This window comes from Pantherophis guttatus, chromosome 2 (genome assembly GCF_059756535.1).
Source record: "Pantherophis guttatus breed Tessera chromosome 2, ASM5975653v1, whole genome shotgun sequence".
NCBI classification, from domain to species: Eukaryota; Metazoa; Chordata; class Lepidosauria; order Squamata; family Colubridae; genus Pantherophis; species Pantherophis guttatus.
Window position 1 is genome coordinate 107825309 of NC_142064.1, and position 6157 is coordinate 107831465.

Consider the following 6157-nt stretch of genomic DNA (forward strand, 5'->3'; position numbering starts at 1 on the left):
TCTTTCCTATACAGGATTAAAGCCCCTGAAAAGGGGGGAAGAATGTCAGATCTGCCAGCTTCACCTTCTACGCTTTACTAGCACCCTGTCATAAAATGCAAGAAGGGGAGGAGAGGGCATTGGAATGTAGAGAATAGAGATGAGGGAAGGAGTGTGTGTGACAGCCTTGCCAGAAACCAGAGGTGTGAGAACCAGCATATACCAGTCTTCAAGGATACCTGGCCTGAGAACAAAATGGCACAAACACCCAGGTCATTCCCAAAACACTTAAACGGCACACCATTGGACAGAGATTGACTGGTCAAGGGGAGAGGGCCAGGAAAACGGAAAAAATGTAACATTTTGTGTGGGAATCTTCAGATCTAGCCTTTCTTTCGCTGCAATCACTTAACCTTAGTAAAATGAACATTGGATCTTACCTGAATGTTCGATCTACGTGCGCTGCAGGAGAGTCAAGCAATGGGTTCAAGTTTAGCTTGGTTGGCCAGAGACTGAGTTGAATTTACCTAGCCACGCCTCTTTCTCCCATGAGCCTTCAGTGTTTCGACGAAGAGGTCAGTAGAAGACGTAGCAATGATGATAGAAGAATGTCCACTATAACTAGGTGTTGGATGCTGGACCACTACCTTAGGGCGGGGTTGGACTCTCCTGCAGCACACATAGATCGAACATCCAGGTAAGATCCAATGTTCAATCTCCTGTGTGCTGCTTGGAGAGTCCAAGCAATGGGATATACCCAAGCTAAGTATCCCCAGGGCGGGAGTCCAAGCGGTCCAGCTGTCGTTCTCCTGGTAGAATCTGCTGCAGGACTCTTCTGCCAAACGAAGCCTCGGCCGAGGCAAAAACGTCCAACTTGTAATTTCTGATAAAGGTAGTGGGAGAAGCCCAAGTTGCGGCCCTGCAAATCTCCAATATGGAAGCCTGAGTAGCCCAGGCTGCCGTGGTGGCAGCGCTACGAGTTGAATGCGCAGTGATGTTTCTGGGCACTGGAGTAGATTGGTGTTCGTAAGTCATTGCGATGCAAGCTTTGATCCATCTCGCAATTGTAGATGGCGTAACTCTCTTGCCCATGGCAGTAGGCTGGAATTTATTTATTTATTTATTTATTTATTTTTCAATTTATATACCGCCCTTCTCCCTGAGGACTCAGGGCGGTGCACAGCCAGAATTAAAAACATGAAATACAAATATGAAAAACAATTAATATATATATAAATTTGGCCCAAAAATTTAAAAAACCACAAACCAATTAAACATTTAATTTTTTTAAAAAAATTTAAAAAATTTCTTCCTAAGCCAGCCTGGCTTGCTGGAAAAAGTGGGTTTTAAGGGCACGGCGGAAGGCACTGAGGTCTTGGATTCTCCTTATCTCTGGGGGCAACTGATTCCAGAGGGTAGGTGCCCCCACAGAGAAGGCTCTCCCCCTGGGGGTCACCAGCCTACATTGTTTGGCTGATGGCACCCTGAGGAGGCCCTCTCTGTGGGAGCGCACGGGTCGCTGGGAGGTCGTCGGTAGCAGCAGGCGGTCTCGAAGATAGCTAGGCCCTATGCCATGGAGCGCTTTAAAGGTGATAACCAACACCTTGAAGTGCACCTGGAAGACTACCGGGAGCCAGTGCAGCTTGCGCACTGTGTTACATGGGAGCGCCATGCTGCTCCCATCACTACCCGTGCTGCTGCATTCTGGACCAGCTGGAGCCTCCGGGTGCCCCTCAAGGGGAGACCCATGTAGAGAGCATTGCAGTAGTCAAGGCAAGAGGTGACAAGGGCGTAAGTGACTGTGCACAGGGAATCCCGATCAAGAAAGGGCCGCAACTAGCGAATCAGGCGAACCTGATAAAAGGTCTGCATATCCAGCAGCTGCATATCCAGGAGGACTCCCAGATCGCGAGCCCTTTCTGTGGGGGCCAAGGACTCGCCCCCAATAGTCAGTGATGGAGTCAACTGACTATATCGGGATGCCGGGAGCCACAGCCACTCAGTCTTGGAAGGGTTGAGCTTGAGCCTGTTCCTCCCCATCCAGATCCGCACAGCCTCCAGGCATGGTACTCCAGGAATGATACAAATAGTGCTTCAGACTTCCTGAATGATGCTGTCCTGTCAATATATTTGCGAAGTGTCCTACAAACGTCGAGCGTGTGCCAACGCCATTCTCTAGGATGTGCTGGGTCAGGGCAAAAGTTAGGTAAAATCACCTCCTGTGCCCTGTGAAACCAAGAATTGACTTTTGGTACAAAAGTCGGGTCCAACCTGAGGACCACCCTGTCGGAGTAAAAGATGCATAAATCTCTACGTACCGACAGTGCCGACAGTTTGGAGATCCTCCTTGCAGATGTGATTGCTATCAAGAAGGCGACCTTGAAGGTAAGTATTTTGAGATTGGCGGATCCTAAAGGCTCGAACGGAGCAGACGTGAGTGCTTGTAGGACAAGAGGCAAGTCCCAGGAAGGATACCTATGGATTGGAGGAGGCCGTAAATTAGCGACACCTCGAAGAAAACTCCTCACCTTGGGGTGTTGAGAGAGAGGGATAGGACCCTCTCCATGCAGAATAGTCGCTAAGGCGGACACTTGTCTGTTTGAATCCTGAGTGAAGGAAACTCAAGACGTCCGGAAGGGAAGCTGTCCTGGGAGGAATGTGCGATTTTCGGCACCAGCTAGAGAACGCTGACAAGTGGCATCGTAAATCCTGGTAGTAGATGGACGACGAGAGGCCTGGATGACAGAAATGACTTCGCTCGAGAATCTGGAGTCCCTCAGGATTTCCCGCTCAATCGCCAGATGGCCAGTTGGAGCCACTGGGGCTTGGGATGTTGCACTGCCCCCTGGCTTAGGACAATCCTGTCTGGCGGAATCCTCCACGGGTGGGACACTGACAGTGACACTAGGTCCGCAAACCATACCCTTCTGGGCCAGTGCGGAGCCACCAACAGAATTTCTGCCTGCTCGTCCAGAAGCTTCCGGATGACCCGTGGTAGTAGAGGCGTCGGAGGAAAGGCATATAGAAGGCCTGGAGGCCAGGGCGCCTGAAGGGCGTCGGTCGTTTCTGCCCCCGGCGTCGGAAATCTGGAAAAGAACCGAGGTAGGTGAGTGTTCTTTGGTGTTGCAAATAGATCCACGCATGGTTGGCTGAACCTGGTCGTCAGTTGGTGAAACAGGTCTGGATGGAGATGCCATTCGGAGTGGTCGACGGTTGTTCGACTCAACCAGTCCGCCTGTTCGTTGTGTGTGCCTGAAATATGTTCTGCCTGGAGGGAGAGTAGGTGTGATTCCGCCCAGAGGCCGAGGCTCGCTGCTTCGGACATCAGGTCCTTGGATCAGGTGCCTCCCTGCCTGTTCACATGTGCCTTGGCAGTGACATTGTCAGTTAACAGCAACACGTGCTGGTTGGTTAGCGAGAGGTGGAAGTGATGTAGAGCTAGGTGGGCAGAGTTCCAACCAATTTATGTTGTGCAACAGATCCTGTGGTGACCATCTGCCCTGTGCCATCTGGGAACCCAGGTGAGCCCCCCCAGCTGAATAGACTGGCATCTGAAGTTAGTGTTAGATGTGGCAGTTCCTTGAAGAGACAGCCTTTCTCTAGGGAAGGTGACATCCACCAGTTCAGGGAGTGGAGAACTTTTGGAGACACCCTGACTCTTTTTTTTTTTATTGCAAAAGTTTTACAATTACATTTTCACCCCTTTCCCCCCCCACCACCCCCCCAGACTTCCCAACCTCCCTAACCCTCCCTAACCCTCCCCTCCCCCCAGACTTCCCTATAATATACTCATAACTGGTAAAGAAAGATAAAAAAAAAACACAAAAAAACCCCTTAATATGACACTTATATAAAAAAACTTGAACCCCTCCCTCCCCTGTATAGTTTTTCTTTTTACCCTCATTACATTAAAATATTTCTAATACATTATTTTCAAATAAAAGCTATTTGATATTTTCTAGTTTGATATTTGTTCTGAACATATTCTATCCACCTTTTCCATTCCCATTCATAAGTCTCTTGTGAACAATCTTTTAAGTATGCTGAAATCTTCGCCATCTCTGCAAAACTGGCCATCTTCAAAGTCCATTCCTCAATAGTGGGCAAAGCTTCATTTTTCCAATATTTACCTATCAACAATCTTGCTGCTGTTATCATATACAATATCAATTTTGTTTCACCCGATGTAAAACCCTTAACTATACCCAATAAAAACAATTGTGGAGAGAATTGAATTTTTTTCTTCAAAACATTCTGCATGACCCACCAAATTTTTATCCAAAAAGCCTTAACTTTCCTACAGGTCCACCAAACATGATAATACGTAGCATCCAAACATTCACATCTCCAACATTTTGGCTGAACATTAGGGTACATACATGACAACTTTTTGGGATCTAAATGCCATCTATAAAACATTTTATAGAAATTTTCCCTCAGGTTCTGTGACTGTGTAAATTTAACATTCTGAACCCAATTTTTTTCCCATGTTTCCAACATCACTGGTTCTTCAAAATTTTGTGCCCACTTAATCATACAATCTTTAACTAATTCAGTTTCTGAATCCCTTTCTAGCAAAACATTATAAAGCCTTTTGATATGCATAGGACCTTTCTCTTTTATATGTCTAACCAATTTTTCCTCGTGCAACATACTACCAGTTTTTTGGTCCTCTTTCCATCTCAATTGTAGTTGATTATATTGTAACCAAGTTAAATTAATCCCTTCGTCCAACAGTGTCTGCAATGTCTTCAGCTGCCATCTGCCCGCATCTGTAAAAAGAACCTCTTTGTATAAAACCCCCCCCGAGTGACATTATATTTGTATTCCACAAGGTATGACCAAGATCCAGCCATAGCGGTATTTTATAATCCCATTTGAGTCGGTGCTTCTTCCAAACTCTCATCAAAGAGTCTCTAAGTATATGACTTTTAAATACTTTATCAACTTTGTCTTCATAAAATAAGTAAGCATGCCATCCAAATTCAAGATCAAAACTTTCTGCATTCAATATTCCAGCCTTTTTACTTCCAAACCAATCACTTGTTAAAGTTAAAGCTGCTGCATCATAATATAACTGTAGGTTTGGAAGTTTAAGACCTCCTCTTTCTGGAACATCTTGCATAATTTTCAATTTCACTCTCGGCTTTTTCTCGTTCCAGACAAACTTATTGAGTCCAGTTTGCCAGACTTTCAATTGTTTATCACTTTTAAGCACTGGAATCATTTGAAACAAAAAAAGAAATCTTGGCAAAATGTTCATCTTAACTGCTGCTATTCTTCCAAGTAGAGACAGCTGCAGTTTTTTCCAAGTCTCCATGTCTTTCTGCACCTCTCGCCACAACACCTCATAGTTATTTTGAAACAATTTCATGTTTGATTCTGCAACCTGAACTCCTAGATATTTTACCTTAGGTACAGTCTCAAAACCTGCCCTCCTTTCAAGCTCATGTTTACGATCTTGTGTCATGTTTTTAGCTATCATTTTAGTCTTTTTTGGATTCAGTCTAAAACCTGAAACTTTACCATAGTCTTGTATAATGTCCTTCATCAGGATTATTGATTCCATTGGTTGTGATAGGGTAACAACCAGATCATCTGCAAATGCCTTTATTCTGTAATCCTCTTGCCTAATCATTATACCTTTCAAGATATTAGAGTCCTGTATTGTATTTAGCAAGACTTCTAGTGTTAGAATAAATAAAAGTGGGGACAACGGACATCCCTGTCTTGTTCCTTTTTCAATTTTAAACTCTGTTGTCAAACTTCCATTAATAATGATCTGTGCCTTTTGCTCTTGGTAAATTGCTGAAATCGCCTGTATAAATTGATCCCCAAAATCCATCTTTTTTAAAGTCTTTAGTAGAAAATTCCAATCCACTCTATCAAAGGCCTTCTCTGCATCCAAAAAGACCAGCACTGCAGGAATCTGTTTATTCTTCTCAAGATATTCCAATAAATCTATTACTTGCCTTACATTATCCTTCATGTGTCTGCCCTCGATAAATCCCGCTTGATCATCATGAATCACCTTTTGAATTACTGGCATCAACCTGTTGGCTAATACTTTCGCATAGATTTTATAATCTGTATTCAAAAGAGATATTGGTCTATAGTTCTCTGGTTTTTTAGGACCGACTTGTTCTTTTGGTATCAAAGATATGTAAGCTGTTGTCCA

General features: G+C 44.6%; 1 long non-coding RNA gene across 1 annotated transcript in view; it reads left to right on the plus strand.

Moving 5' to 3' along the window:
* LOC148115244 (uncharacterized) overlaps window positions 1-109 on the plus strand; it is an 82032-nt gene extending 81923 nt beyond the window's left edge. The window contains exon 3 of the long non-coding RNA XR_015732769.1: window positions 15-109. This is a non-coding gene — a long non-coding RNA (uncharacterized LOC148115244). The remainder of the gene's footprint in view (window positions 1-14) is intronic.
* The last annotated feature ends 6048 nt before the right edge of the window (window positions 110-6157 follow it).